Raw genomic sequence first — 16,973 nt, 5'->3', positions numbered from 1 at the left:
TTGAGGCAGCTCCACTGCTTCATGGGTCGGAGATTCTACAGATTCACTTCGTCTGGGAGAAATATTTCCTTCTCATCGCTGTCTTAAATCTACTTCTCCAAGACTTGAGGCTATGCTCCTTGGTTCTAGTCTCCTCTATCAGTGGAAACATCCTCCCTGCTTTTATTTTATCTACTCCTTTGATTTTTTTTACATTTCTATCAGATCCCCTCTCATCATTCTAAACTCCAATGAATGTAGTTTAAGAAGCAATTTAATGATGCCATTATAAAACCATGAATTTTACGTTGCCTGCACCCACAAGCTCCATTTACTGTCAGTTCCACCTCAGTGAGCAAAGCTGAAAGTTGCAGCAAATTGAACTTATCTTTTGATTGACACAGCTTGATCTTACGGGTAAACATAAGTAATTGAGCTTCCTATTTTGACTTGCCTGTCAATTTATTCTAAAGCAATTCCGGTTCACAATGTACATGCAGTGGACTTGCAAATAATATAATTACGGCATCGTTCATGAATTTCTGATTTTCAATACGCAAAGAATGGAAGTTAAAGGAGTGATTTGAAATAGACAAATGAGAGGAAGTGATGATGTCCTATTGTTAAACCTCAGGATGTTTCCAACTCCATACAGAAGCATTGATTTCCCTTTGATTGAATGTTCCTGTTGCTTCTAATGTCTGGTGCCCTCACAATAATTCTGAAGGATGGATTGGATGGACAGCAAAGCAAATTGTAATGGAAAACACCAAAGTTAGCTTCAAATTTAGCTGAATACATCCATATATCAAACTGTGTTCCCTTTCACTCCTTATTGTAAATGAACCACAAAATATTGAATAATTTTCAGCATGGTGAGCTTACTTCATTGGGGCTTCCATACAGGATACCGTTAGTTACAAGCATAAGTTCCTGGATTTTCAAACCGGGGTGATCCTGGAACAACATAGCCTCATTTCTCCAACAATGTTTTAACAAAACTGTTGAATAGCTGATGACATGAATGAGATAATGGATAAGGTTATACTCAACATTAAATCTGAATCTCATGAAATCTCATGGGTTCAGGTTAATGAAGGGCAAGGATGATCCTAGCTTCACTCGGTTTGTAAATGAATGCTGCCTCTTTTTGAACAACAGCATCAAGAGTGGGAAATTAGAAAGGCCAAAAAAAAGGCACGAAGAGGCTTTGGCAGACAGAGTAAAAATAAATCCAAAGGGTTTCTATAGGTACATTAAAAGTAAAAGATTAGTGAGGGATAAAATTGGACCCCGTGTAGATAGCGAGGGTAGGCTGAGTGAGAAGTCAGAGGAAATGGGGGAAATTTTGAATGATTTCTTTGCCTCGGTATTCACTAGGGAAAAAAAAATATTGAACCAGTTGAAGTAAAGAAAAATAGTGGGGAGGTCATGAAACATATAAGAATAACCGAGGAGGTAGTGATGGCTGTGTTGAAAAAAAATAAAGGTGGATAAATCTCTGGGACCGGACAAAATATTCCCAAGGACACTCAGGGAGGCTTGTGGACAGATAGTGGGGCCATTAACAGAGATATTTAGGATGTCACTGGCCACGGGGGTAGTGCCAAAGGATTGGAGGGTGGCGCATATGGTTCCGCTGTTTTAGAAAGGGGAATTATAGGCCCGTGAGTCTGACGTCTGTGGTGGGAAAGTTGATGGAAAGTGTTCTGAGGGATGGTATTTACAAATATTTGGAGGTACAGGGATTGATAGGAAGTAATCAGCATGGTTTTGTCAGGGGTAGATCATGCTTGACAAACCTGATTGAGTTTTTCGAGGGGGTTACAAAAAAGGTGGATGAAGGGAAAGCTGTGGATGTTGTCTATTTAGACTTTAGTAAAGCTTTTGACAAAGTTCCCCACAGGAGGTTAGGAAAAAAGGTGGAGACATTAGGTATAAATAAGGAGGTAGTGAAATGGATTCAGAAATGGTTGGATGGGAGGTGTCAGAGAGTAGTGGTAGAAAATTGTTTGTCCAATTGGAGGCCGGTGACTTGTGGAGTTCCTCAGGGATCGGTCCTGGGTCCACTATTGTTTGTTATATATATATTAACGATCTGGAAGTAGGGGTGGAGAATTGGATAAGCAAGTTTGTGGATGATACAAAGATTGGTGGTGTTGTGGACAGTGAGGAAGATTACCGTAGATTAAAAGGTGATTTAGGAAGGCTGGAGGTGTGGGCTGAGAAATGGCTAATGGAATTTAATACAGATAAGTGTGAGGTGTTACATTTTGGAAAAGCAAATCTAAATAGGTCATATGCATTAAATGGTAGGCTATTGAGATGTGCAGAGCAACAAAGGGATTTAGGAGTGATGGTAAATAGTACCCTCAAGGCTGATACTCAGGTAGATGGTGTGGTGAAGAAGGCATTTGGAATGTTGGCCTTCATAAATTGGAGTATTGAATTCAAGAGTAGGGAGGTTATGATGAAATTGTACAAGGCATTGGTGAGGCCAAATTTGGAGTACTGTGTACAGTTTTGGTCACCAAATTATAGGAAAGATATAAACAAAATAGAGAGAGTGCAGAGAAGGTTCACGAGAATGTTGACAGGATTTCAAGGTTTGAGTTATAGGGAAAGGTTGTGCAGACTGGGGCTTTTTTTCTCTGGAGCGTAGTAGATTGAGGGGGAACTTGATAGAGGTGTTTAAGATTTTAAAAAGGACAGACAGAGTAAATGTGGATAGGCTTTTTCAATTAAAAGTAGGGGAGATTCAAACTAGAGGGCATGGTTTAAGATTGAAGGGGGAAAATTATAAGGGGAGCATGAGGGGAAATTTCTTTACGAAAAGGGTGGTAGGGATGTGGAATGAGCTTCCGGCAGACGTGGTTGAGCGGGATCATTGGTTACATTAAAGGAAAGACTGGATAGTTACATGGAGAGGAGAGGACTGGAGGGGTATGGACTGGGTGCTGTTCAGTGGGACTAGGAGGGTGGAGATTTGTTACGGCCTGGACTAGTAGGGCCGAACTGGCCTGTTCTGTACTGTAAGGGGTTATATATGGTTATAAACATTGCTACTCTGTACTGGGACTCCAACCTTGTAATTTTTAATATTGGGGCATTGCCCCTACCCCCACTTGCTAATCTCTCGCCTCTGCCCTATTTCGGCTCTCGCCTTCTCATATCTGCATGGCCCAGTTGGTTCAATTTCCATATTCCTGACTCCCAGCTCCCAAGTGCTTTAACCTCCTGCCCCCACGCCCAGGATTCTTGGAACTTCAACTCCCTGCTCAAAGCCTCATGCCCCACAAGCTGCTGATCTCCAATCAGCCGCTATTTCACACCTACCCTAAACCCTCTGACCCCATCAAGCAAACTCAAAAGTGGAGCCAGGATCTTGGATGTGGGATTTCCTTCTGTGCACTCCTGGACCCATGTGAAGGGCTATCATGAAACTGAAGAATGCACCTTCAACATGGCAAAGGTGCACAGATTATTCAAATACACTTTGGCAATGAACCACAGAAGGAGATATGAGACCAGTAGCCAAATGCTTGGCTGAAGAGTTAAGGAGCTTTGGGAGATAATGAGGTCAGATGTGGAATTTCAGAACCTAATGCCCAGGAGGCTAGCATTGCTGGAGAAAATCTGAGAGAAAATTTTAGAGATGTCCAAAAGAAATGTTGCTTTTTATTCTCTTTGTAGATTTTCTTATAATTTACAGGAAAATTTGGAGTTGCAGATAAGAAGTTGGATTGCTGAGAGGACAAGTTACTGCTGCAAGTTTTGAGTTGGGAAACCTTGAGTGAAATGGAAGGCTATCATTTGCAATTTGTTCTATTAATTAGCTTTGATTATTCATGTTTCCTCAAGGACTTGACTGGTACCAGCTGATTGTTCCAACACAAGTGACAACAGTTTCTATTCAGGAGTATGTAAGGTTAAATATCTGATTGAAAACAGTTTGTGGAAAGTTTCTCTTACACCAAGGAATATCTAGAATATGTAATTCACCAGGGTCAGTACTAGAATAGATCTAATTAGGGGCATTAGGATAACTGTGGTGGTGGTGGGGTGGGGGGGGGGGGGGGTTGGGCACAAGCTGCCATTCAAGAACTCACTCAGTGAGGAGGTCCTTTACCTGCAATGGACCTCCTCCATCTGCCGCAACGTCACATTTTCCCCTCCCTCCTGTGTTCTTCAAATAGTTAAAATGCCGTAAACCATTATCATAATCGAAGTGTACACTCTGGGGCCTCAACACAACTGTCCTTGAGATGCAGGGATTGGCCACACACTGGCGCTTTGTTGCTTCCTTAAATTTTCTTTCATAATGCTGTTGGAGCCTTTTTCTTTTTGGGAGGTTGATGGCGAAATGAGCTACAAATCCACCAAGGAGCCCCAACCCCACTGTTCTCTCCACCAAATGCAAGATCCCAGAATGGATGAGCAGAAGAAAAAAATTTGCAGGACCCATGACAAATGTTCAGGCACTGCTGCCTGAAGCCTGAGGACATTAGATTCACTTCAAGTCCAACCTGCTAGAAATGGGTGGCAAAATCCATACAATGCATAGTCAGGATCCAGCTGCCTGTTGGAGGTCTAAATAATTTACCAATGTTACTTCCTTTCTGACATCATCTGCGTATGTAATTTTCTTTTCTTAATTTTTGTCTTTATTACATTTCATTTCATTTAGCAAAAAGGTTACATTTAATATGATCATTATAAATTAATGTTAAAAGTCTTGCGCCAAAGGCTTAGTCTGGGGTGGGTGGCTGGGAGAGGACAACATCTCATGTTGGGGGAGGGGGGGGCATGGGTCACAAATGCCATGTAATTCACAGCTACTGGCCATTGTTCTTTAAATTGCTTTTTGAATAAAATGGATATTCAAAGAATGGATGATCTGACAGGAAAATAGACATTGTGATTCATGTGGAGAGATATGTCATAACACCATTGCAGATCAATGGGTTGTTAATGTGCTGCAACATTCATTGATTCAAGATAACACAAGAAGAAGACATATGACTATCTTCCTCCAGTATGACATGGTTTTGGACCAATTAATACACCACTCAGTTGTTGCTTTGTGACTGTATTCATTAAACCATTGATTTACAAGGAAGATTGAAAATGGACAAGTTATAAGACAGATAACCTCCCCAGAAAGCATGAATGGACTGACTGGAAAGGAACGAGAAAGGTTGTTCACTTAAGAACATGCACATTCGGAAAGCAGCCTCAGATTTATTTCTATTGCTTGTCTTTGTGCCCATTCATTCAGCCAGTATAGAAGATAGCATCATTATTGCACACAAGGAAAAAATGCTTAATTACTTCTCATTAATGAGATTGTAGTTGGCAACAATTAATAAATGTATTGACTGCATTTAACTTGACAGAAAACATTGGTGTAGATCTTTTGTATTCAGGAAGGATTTAGAGGCATGAACTATAGTATTTAACAAAAAACACTGGCAGATAAGTGAATACAAATTTTATACAAGCCACGGTTTGATGTACATCTCATTTTGAAAATGTGGATTTCATTTCTATCATGGCTATTTGCCCTTAACCTTTAAAACTTAGAATTTAAATAGAACAGCGATGATTACACAACATTCAGCACCATTTACGTGTCCTCAGACAACACTGGCCAACAAAGATTTTGCATCTTGAACACTTCTGGGTGCATTTTATGGATTTTTGGCTGTTGATCACAAAAATCACCTTAAAAAAATGTCCTATTACATACTGATTTTTTGATATAACTTATTTTTGTGATTCCCTGTCATATTTTAAGTCTGCTAGTACATTGCCTACAAAGAAAGGTGCTTTGGTCAGTCCAAGAATACCTGGGCTTGCACTCAGTTCAAATGTTATGCAAATGTTGTCTTAGGCCTGGGCATGATTAATCAGGATAGATGCAGACAGACTATAAAAGCAGCTCACATATACAGATGCTTTTATTGCTATATCATTGCTATAATTTGAACGCAAATTGATGCACATGTTCTTCAGACAATAGTGAAGTGAATGTACTTGTCAATAGCATTTATTGTCTTCCAGAAGATCAATACAGCAGTAATATCTTGTCAATTTCACAACAGCTATGCTACATTCTGTTACATATGTGCTAATGATATACTTAAGGCTCAAAGATACAGCATGACTGTGCATATTAAGAATGTCTATGAATTAGACTTTGGTTACAAAATTGGTGTTAAAGACAAATCATGGGCTGCTCATATCTGTTGTGCAACATGTGCAGTCAACTTGAGAGTTTGGCTCAGAGGTACATTATGCAATTAAACATGCTAAATTCAATAAAAGTTAATTTAATGTTTCTTCAACTTCCTATCTGATACCACAGATCTGAAATTATGTTTGTGCTTCAGGTTGTAATCCCCTATGTTTTTTTTCAGGGAGCAAACCTTTTGGAAAAAAATAATGAAGCCAACAGCCAAACCTCTGACCTTCTCATTTCCTCACCACCACACGAGTGATCCCAATGCTCTCACTCTCCTCCTTATGCATCCAAGATCCATCACCTGTATACTGCACACATGCATGCTATTACTCCCATGCACCGCTTTGTTTACATCTTCGGTGGCGAACAGCACCACTCCCAATGCAGGTAAGTATGTGACCACGACATATTCAATGGAATTTCCATCACTCTATTCCCCACTGTCAATATCCTTGGAATTATCAGAAATTCAAGTGAAGTAGATATATTCACCAATGTGGCTACAGGAGCAGGCCAGAGTTTAGGAATCTTGTGACAAATACTGTGTATTTCAGCGTGCAAGTCGACTGGTGTATTTTGACCCCCATTTTTTACCCTCATTTTAAGAGTTTATGATATATCCAGTGTATAAGTCCACCCCAATTTTCTGGATGCCTGAGTTGGCCTATTGACTGACATATACATCAACTCCCAAAGATCACATTGATTGATATGCATGGCGTGGGCTAGAGGTGATTGCTATTATGGAGCATCAATCGACACAACGCAACTCGTGATGAAAGTATGAAGCGAGTTTTAAGTTGAAAATTATAAAAAACGACCAAAAGACCCAACAACTGCACTGCTGCATGAAAATTTGATGTGCATGAGAAGTTGGTAAGGCATTGGAGGAAGAAAGAAGAGATTTTATAAAATACCAAAAAGGTGATGTTTGTTGAGAAAATCACAGCATAGAAGGGGTACGTGACAGAGGCAAGATTGTTACATAGTCACGTAAAATAAAATAAGAACTTTGCACTGCAGTGGGCCAAGTTACACCCAGACCTTAGTGATGAATTTGAGGCCACAGTCGGCTGGTGCAACCATTTCATGAACAGGAAAAATCTGGAATTATGACAAAAGTCAAAAATTACACAGAAACTACCAAAAGATCTTGATCATAAAGTTGCAAGTTGCAGTTTATTATAAATAATTATTTATATTATAAATAACTGGCAGAAACATCTGTTTGCATCGGCAAATATTGGAACCGTGAACGAAACACCCATGATTTTTGACATGATAGGCATTAGAATGGTGGAATAGAAAGGTCTTGAAACTGTGAAAACCAGAAGTACAGGCCACAAAGGGACCAGGTTTATTGTGGTGTTATCGTGTGTGGTCATTGGGATGAAGTTAATACCAAAATTAAATCTAAAATAAAATTCCCTGATGATATTTTTGTACATTTTCATGAAAAAGGATGGATTGATGAAAAAGGTATAAAATGCTGGATAGACAATGTGTGGAACAGTCAGCCAGGTGGTTTACACAATGAACGGAGTTTGCTGGTCTGTGATATATTTTGTAGCCACTTAACTGAGAACACTAAAAGTAGATTAGCGCTACATAATATTTACATGGTGGTTTTCCCGAGTGGTTGGATGTCTACATTGCAACCTCTCAATGTCTGCTTGATCAAGCCATTCAAAGACCATGAGCACAAGGAATGGAATATATGGATGTCAAGTGCAGAAAAGTCATTTACAAAAGGCGCAGCAATGCATGCTATATCACTTGATGTTCTGTGTAACTTTGTGCTCAAGGCATGGGTTAAGTTAAAGCAGAGACTGATAAAATTCTTCAAAAAGTGCGGTATCTCTTGAGCAATTGATGGTACGGATTTGTTATAAGACAGAGACAAGAAGTGGAACTGCCTCAGCATGTATAGACTCATATGATGAGTGTGTAAACAGTGAGAGCATGGATATGTTTGCCGCCACTTTTGCCTCAGTCGATGATAGCAAGAGTGATTTTGAAGGGTTCTAAAAGTGTTTTTTTTTCAATAAAAATCTCATTGAAAATCTGTTAAAGTCAGGGTTTATTTTGGTTTTTCAAGGATCAATTTATATGCCGAATCTGCTTTTCATGGGTACCATACACCAAATTATTATTATTTTTCGTGGGTCCATTTATACACCAGATAAGCGTAGATTGGATTTTGAGCTGAATTTAAGGTCTCAAAAGTGTATCTAGCGTATAAGTCGACCCCCATTTTTTGAGATTTCACAACTTGACTTATATGGTAATTCACTTCCTAGCTGCCCAAAATTTGTCCACCATCTACAAGGCTCAATTCAGGACTGTAATGCCTGGATGAGGGTGGCTTTAAAAGTGCTTTCGAATTACAACACCATACAAGACATAGCAGCCTGCTTGATAGGTGCCTCATCCACAGCATTCACTCACTCCACAATAGCTGTAATTTGTACATCTACAGGATCCACTGCCACAACTCGCCAAGAGTTCTTAAACAGCTCCATACAAATTTATAATCTCTATCAGCTAGAAGGACAAGGGCAGAAGAAGCATGGGGACACCACTATCTGGAATACGCCCTCTAAGCCACACATCATCCTGACCTGTCATTGGGTCAATGATCCTCTTATTAGTTGGATGTAAATTGGGAAGAAGACTTGTAATTGTATGTGCCCCAATATGCTCTGTTGTCAAAACAAAGGCAGAGATAATATATTGTGATTCCTCTGATTGACCTTAGCACCTGCCATACCTCAGAGGACAGGATTCTCCTTCCCTTGGTCCAGAGAGGCAATAAGGCCCATGTCCCCACCTTCCACCACATCAAAAATATTATCCCTGCAATTTCCGCTACCTACTACGTGATCCCACCACCAGACACAGCTTTCTCTCCCTCTCTTTTTTTATTTGAAAAGTTTATTTATAATTTTACAAAATACAAAGATATAACAAATTTACCCCCTATGCCACCCCCCCCCCCACCACCGGAGCTTAACATACACAAAAGAAAGTATTTATAAACAAACAGAGTGGGTTAGGTTGCAATACATCGTCTCAACAATTCAAACAAGAATAATTTTTAAAAAATTACTTTGCATCTAAATTCATACATTTCAAGTATGGAGTCCACATTTTTTTCAAAGAAATCATTCTTTTGCAAATTATATGTAATTTTTTTCTCAACATAAACATGATTGAATTTCATTATTGCTATCTGTGTGTACTCAACTCATTCTTCCAAGTTACCGCTATACACTTCCTAGCTACTGCCAAACTCCATCGAATAAACGTCATCCAAGATATATCCAAACACATCGCTGACTCATATAATAATCCTAATAATAAACACAACCATGGATCCACATACAAATCTATTTGGAATAAATCTCACAAAAATTTTACATTCTTTTCCCAAAAAGGTTTAACCTTTATACAATTCCACACAGAATGAACAAATGTACGTGTCTGATCTCCACACCAAAAACACAAATCAGTGTCTCTCAAACCATACCTCTTTAACTTTTCAGGAGTAAAATAGAACTGATAAAGAAAATTATAATTAACTAAACTATAATGCACATTAACGAATTTTGTGATACTATGCAAACATAAATCTGACAATTCTTCCTCAGAAATAGAAGTAGATAACTCTTGTTCCCATTTATCTCTTATTCTCAATACGCCTACCTTCTTCATTTTTGTCTGTAACGACGAATACATTTCAGAAACAAACCCTTTCTTTCCCTTATCCATAAGCAATATTTCAAACTTCAATTGTATTGGTAATATCATTTCTCAACCAAATCTATTCATTAAAAAGTCACGTACCTGATAATAAAAAAAACAGTGTATTTTGTGATATCCCGAACTTCTCTCTAAGCCTATCAAATGAAAGAAATAAACCTGCCTCAAAACAATCTTCAATTAATACCTTTGAATCCCATTCCTTCAAATAAGGATTATGCATAGAAAAAGGAATCAACTGATTTTGATATAACGGAGTTTGAATTGAACATCCATCCTTCGAACGTATAAATTGGTTCCACTTACTCCATATTTTGAATAAATGAGTTAAAATGGGTAACTTATATGTTTGTAAAAACAATAAATTCCATTTATATATAAAATGGTGTATTGATCTTTCCTGTATCTGATTCATTTCCACATAAGCCCACATTGGTGGTTGATCAATTTCAAACAATCTACTAATACATTTCAACTGGGCTGCCTGATAACAATTTGGAAAATGTGGTAACTGAAGACCTCCCAAATCATATGTCCATGTCAACTTTTGCATCGATACGCAAGATAATTTACCTTTCCATAAAAAAGAACGTATCGCTTTGTTTAATTATTTTTAAAATTTCCTCGGTACAGGACATGGAATTGATTTAAACAAATGCTGAATACGTGGATATATATTCATTTTGATACAATTTACCCAACTAATTAATGTCAATGGTAAATCCTTCCATTGATTTAAGTCAGACTTAATCTTATTTAACAAAGGTAAATAATTTAAACCATATAAATTCTTAAACTCCTTATCAATGATTACACCTAAATACTTAATCTTATCTGACCATTTAAATTTAGTAATTTGCAAACAATCTGAATAATCCTCATCAGATATAGGTAACATCTCACTTTTATCCCAATTTATCTTATACCCTGACATTGATCCGTAAAGTTTTAACAAATCTTGTAAAGGTTTTTAAGAATGCTTAGGTTTAGATAAATATATCAACACATCATCTGCAAATGAATTAATTTTATACTCTCATTGTCTCCCTTCCTTTCTCATCTTTCTACTGAGATTGCCCTCTCTGGGACCCCTTCTTCTATTCACCTTTTCTTCCTTGCTACCGACCCCTGTGACCGAAAGAATTGCTACACATCCCCACACCGCCTCTCTCTCGCCACCAATCAGGGCTCCAAATAGTCCTTCCAACAATCTGCAGGGATCATTTACTGCATCCAGTGCTCCTATTGTGGCCTCTTCTACACCAAAGACACTCGACGCTGATAGGAAGATCATCTTGTTGAGCACCTTTGCTTTGTCTAATGCAATAACAAGGGTTCCCAGTGGCCAAACATTTTAATTACACACACCATTCCCATACCAACATACACAAGACACATGCCCTGCCAAACTGAGGTTACCCTCAAATTGAAGGAACAACACTAAATATTCCATCTGGACACACTTAATCCGGACATCAATAATATTATTTTTTCTAGTTTCTGTTAGACTCTTCCCCAAGTCTCTCTCTTTCCCTGTCCTTCAGTCTCCTTTCCCTCACCTTGCTACCACCTTCTCTTCCCATTCAGAGCTACCCCCTCCTCCTCTCACCTCAGCTTTTTTCTCTTATACTCTTCCACCTGTATCCACCTATGACTTCTCACCTGTTAGCCTGTGCTCCTCCCACTATCCTTTCCACCCTCTTCTCTTCTCTTCTCTTCCCTCTTCCCCATCCCCACCAACCAAGTTATTCAGGCACCTGCCTGGTTTTTGATCAAACTGTTACAAAGGGCTCAGGCCCAAAATGTAGGTACCCTTTACTTCCTACAGATGTTGCACAATCTGCTGAGTTTCTTCAGACCTTTGTACATTGTGTCATCTCTAAATCCAAAGTTTGGGGACACATTCCAGTTTGACATTCTAGTACATCAGGGAGGGATGCACTGTCAAGTATGCCATCTTTTACATGAAACATTAAATCAAGGTCCAAGTAGGTGATCATAAATTGCATTAGTTCGAACAAATGCTTAGAGACCATCAGGGATCCTGACCTATATTTATATCTCAACCAATATCACTTAAAACCCATTCAAAGCATTCAAGGACAAGATTCTGTGTTAATTTTTCAAAAAGTCAAAACTGTCAAAGTCTGTTAAGAAGCTTTATGGGCCTTGAGTTATGATTAAATGCGATTAAAAGGGATTTCAATTGTTAATTAATTCATCCTGGAGGTGTGAACAGTTTTAAGGCAGGATGCCAAATTCAAGCAAATTTCTCTTAAATGTAGAAAAAACTTAAAATTTGCAATCATTTGCGCAATATATTGGTATCATGAGGTGTGTCAAAATAGATGACCGAGTAACCTAAAAAATATCTTAGGCTATGCATTTCCTTTGAACACATACATGCAACAATTCTTCTGACAAGGGCTGATAAATTGCCAAATAATATTTGTGTTGCAAAGCATCAAGGCATGAGAATCTTCAGCAAGAGAGAGTCTACCCACCTTCCTTTGACAATGCAAAGACATTAATATTATTGAGGCCCTATCATCAAAATCTGGGCGTCACCAGTGACAGGAAATTCAACTGGACCAGCTGCATATGTACTATGGCCGCATGAGCAGGCCAACAGCTGAGTATCCTGCACCAAGTGACTCACCTCCTGATGGTTCAAAGCCTAAAGGCAAAAGTCAAGAATGTGAAGGAACATTCTCTACCAGTCCAGGTAAGTACAGCTCTAACAATGCACAGGTAGCTCAAATCCATCTAAGAAAAGGTAAACTTTTTGACTGGTATTTCATACGCTATTCTGAGAATTCATTCCCACAATGAATACAAAAACAATGACTCCACTGTGCCTCAGTTGCATGGTAAATGGAATTGCTTACCTAAGCAATTCTGTCATCATCTGCTCAACATATCACCTCTACCAAGAACTGCAGACATTGGGGTCTTCCAGCTGGAAGACCCTCTCCACACTGAGTCAAAGATATATCCCTCTGCGACTAAATTCTGGAATTTTCACACCAACAGTGATTTTGGGACACCATCACAAGAAGGACTACAGAGATTTAAGAAGGATGCTTATCGTACCCATCTCCAGGATGATCTGGGAATAAATGGAAGGCTCAGCAGCTCGAGCTTGCAATCGAATTCTCTCCTGAAGGTTTTGATAAACTCCCCAGAGCTCTGATGACACAGTCAGCTCAATAATACTCATGGCTCCCTAAGTAGAACAAGGTACCATGTCTCTTATTAAACTAGTTAAGACTTTCAGCTGCATTAGTGGTTTCTCCTTGAACATGTTGACGTTTCTGAAGGATGCAGCAGTATCTTTGCACATCATTAGTAGGGGTTATTTTCCATATCCCACTCGCACTGTGTCACCAGGCACAAAGGGAATCGTAACAGAGCAGCCTCATCATCCTGCACCGTGAGTCACTTATAATATGCGTGGAATGACAGATGGTTAAAACTTGCCTCTCATAATGTAATCATTGTGCTCGTGGTGTGGAAATTGGGGAAACACCACCCCATGCTCGATGAAATTCAAACATTTCCCGCTGAATTCTGGGGAAGGGAGAAAGTATTGTAGGAAGGTAACATTCTCTTTTATTAATTGTTATGACTTTCAAAATTCCATTGGTATATGTACCCCCCCACCGCCCCCCAAACTACCCAAACAATTTTTCTTAGGTCGTTGTCAAGATTAAAGATGACTTGCTTTCGTTATAGTTTTATGGATTTTGGGAATTCTAATGGGGCCAGTGTGGGACCCAAAGATGATACCAAATGGTCCCAATGTAAGGATTTTAGGTGAAGACACAAGAGACTTTTTAGGAGTCCAGCATCCAATGACTATCCAATGTTCTCCACATAAGCTGCTGAGTTCCTTCAGCAGTTTTTTTTTTATATATATATAAAAGGAATCCAGGTTTGTTGTGCTATTCCAAATGCTCCTTCACTTTGAGCAGTCATAGATTTTTATGCTTTTGCAAAGCTCTTACCTCATGCCATGAAGGCATGACTGTTGAATATTTTAATGCAGCACTCATTTATTTTCAATGTATTTCTCACAGCACACTGCAGTTTATTACTACAATCCATGGATGTAATTTTGTTTGCAGGGTTTGAAATAGAAATGGGTGGCTTGGGATTGGGAAAAGTGGGGAGACAGCAAGATGCAGAAATGGCAGAGGTATAGGTAAAAGGTCTTGGGTGATGAACTTAAACCAGAGACTAAGTTGGGGCTGGAAAGGTCAGGAATCCTTTGACCCATTAATAAGGTACTAACAGGGCCAGTAGAGAAGGAAGCAAGTACAGTGGGAGTGGGAGAGTGAGGGAGAATGGTATAAGGCCAGGGGCAAGTCAGAGACTCCAGGAGGGACTGAGGTCAAAGACTCTGGGAAACTTAGAGGGGAACCAGAGGTCTATGGAACCACCAGAAGGATCTCTAGAGACATCAAAAGTGGCTGAGATGCAGCTCAGAAACCACAGAAATGATTGTGAAGGAAGCTATAGACACAGGGTTCCTTGAAAAATATTCCCCATTCTATTCTATCTGATACTGCTGGGTACATACACCCATCAAACATAGAAATTGACCCTTTTAGAGTTGAGATGGATTAATCTCTAAAATATATGAAGTAATACAGATTGATAATATAAATAAGATAGCTGATTAACATGTTACAAAGTGGTTTGGAGTTGGTCTTTTGTTCTAGTACTTCAGAAATTAAATTTCAAATTATTGTGCACTTACAAATACAAAGCAACCACTAACTTTGTCAGGTAGTTCTATCAACTGAGATTAATGGTCTGGTTTGAGACTGATACTACCTGATCTATCATGCTTCTAAGCTTGGTCCTAAAACAAAGACCCCTTCTTCTAGGGGTCGCGAGTTTGTTCCTCGCTGGAGCTTCATTTTTGTGGTGACTCTGTGTTCCCTACAGTAGACAAAGTTAAAGAATTTCATGTAGGTTACATTCTAAAAAATGTAGTATTATGTGACAATAATGGAATCTTTACCTTTACATCGGAATGGTAGCTGAAGGGATGAATGATAATGAGCCCTTTCAACACCATCACAGTGTATGTCATCAGTGGCAATCATAAATTACTAATCATTAAGAAACATATATATAGGAATGAGAAGAGTTTAAAAGCAGTACACATCATAAATCAGCAAGAAATTATTAGTCTTTTTTAAAATTTGATAGTAAAACCTTCATGGAACCATGACCATCTGAATCTAAAATCTTATTGATTACACAATATTGGCCTATTTCAGTGGCTGAGGGGATTTGACAAAGGGGATGCTGAGAGAAAATGTGCTTCATTGGGGGGGGGGGTGGGGGGGGGGGAGAGCAAGAAGTATATGGGATAAACAATCATCCATGTAAGATGAGTTAAAAGAAAGAATTTCATCAAGGTCAATGGTTGGTGGTCCCAGAATAATCATTCTTAAAATATTGCACACTTTGTGGTCTCATATAACATGGAAGGAAGACATCTGATGTGTTATATCCACGTCTGCTAGTTCCACATTTCAGTACTTTTTGCATTCCTTTCTAAGTTTTCCTGTTAACGTATGTATTTATTCTCCCAAAAATTCCTACTGAAGTGCCTTCTTCCACCGTTTCAAACAGTGATTTCCAAATCACAGAGTAACACAAGTTATTGTCATTTCTCTTTCTTACATTGTGATCATGAGAGAAGGGAAGTTTTCACATGTCATAACTGTATCATCTAACGCTCACGACTAACAGGGATATAACATCCAATGCTGCACATTCTCATCTAACTTCAGAATTTTTATTAAAAAAAAATTAATAGGGCTTGTGATCTTGTTTCTGTCTGGTTCATGTTGGGGAACCTTTCCATGAATTATTGGTGATTAAAGAAACCTTATCCCAGAGATCAATAAATATTTGTTGTTAAAATATGCAATTGTATTAATAACAATTAAACTAATACAGGCTTTATTTCTGATTTATAAAAAACATAATTTTATTTTGTTTCATCACAAACGTCTTTTATCTTTGGCCTTGCACCCACCTACAATTTTATTCTTTCAAACTTTTCTCCTCAGTTAACACAAGAAACAAGTGCATTCCACAGACAAGTGGAACGGTCAGTGGTCTCTGTCCGTGAATTAAGAATAAAAACACAGAAATGCTGGAGGGACACAGCAGGTCTCACAGGGTCCAAAGGAAGCAAAGATATGGAAGCAACATTTTGGGCCTTGACCCCTTCTTCAGCAAAAACCAAGCAGCCTCCTGATTTAAAGACATAAAAGGTTAGGGTGAAGGAAAGCAAGAGCAGGGGGATGAGCAGGGACCAACAGACAAAAGGTGATAATTGAACATGGATAGGATGACAGGAAAGAATTGATTGGGAGAGGGGATGGCTCTGTGAATGCAGAGCTGGAAGAAAGACATCAAAAGGAGAGAGAGAGAGAGAGAGAGAGAGAGAGAGAGAGAGAGAGAGAGAGAGAGAGAGGGGGGGGAGAATTGAGACACAGGGATAGAAGTGAGGGGTCTAATAGAACCTGGAGAAGTTGATATTAATGTCAAATGCTAATTGGAAGAGAATAGGAGAAAGGAGAAGGAAGATGAGAATTGATCAGCATAGGGGGTGACTGTGTGTGAATGCAGAGCTGGTGGAAAGGAGGCAGAAGGAAAGGAAAAAAAAACAGAGACAGAGAGAGAAAAAAAGCAAGAAATATAAAAGGAGACATAGGAATAGAAGTGGGGAGGGGGGGGTGCTAATAGAAACCGGAGAAGTTGATATTAATGCCATCCAGTTGGAGGATGCCCAGATGGAATATGAGATGTTGTTCCTCCAACTTGGCGGGGATCTCAGTCTGGCAGTGCATGAGACCATGGGCAGACATGTCAGCAAGGGAATGAGGCAGGGAATTGAAATGGGTAGATCGTGGGAGATCGCTGCAATTTCAGAGAATTCTGAAATCCACTTGTAGCATTC

General features: G+C 39.1%; 1 protein-coding gene across 2 annotated transcripts in view; it reads right to left on the bottom strand.

The window, feature by feature from the left end:
- The window catches only part of LOC138739109 (protocadherin-9), an 852,748-nt gene that overhangs the window by 72,432 nt on the left and 763,343 nt on the right, over positions 1-16,973 (bottom strand). The gene's annotated exons all lie outside the window — the stretch shown is intronic.

Source organism: Narcine bancroftii, chromosome 7, assembly GCF_036971445.1.
Source record: "Narcine bancroftii isolate sNarBan1 chromosome 7, sNarBan1.hap1, whole genome shotgun sequence".
Classification (NCBI taxonomy): domain Eukaryota; kingdom Metazoa; phylum Chordata; class Chondrichthyes; order Torpediniformes; family Narcinidae; genus Narcine; species Narcine bancroftii.
Note: the sequence above shows the minus strand (reverse complement) of the source record. Positions and strands in the feature narration are given on the sequence as shown.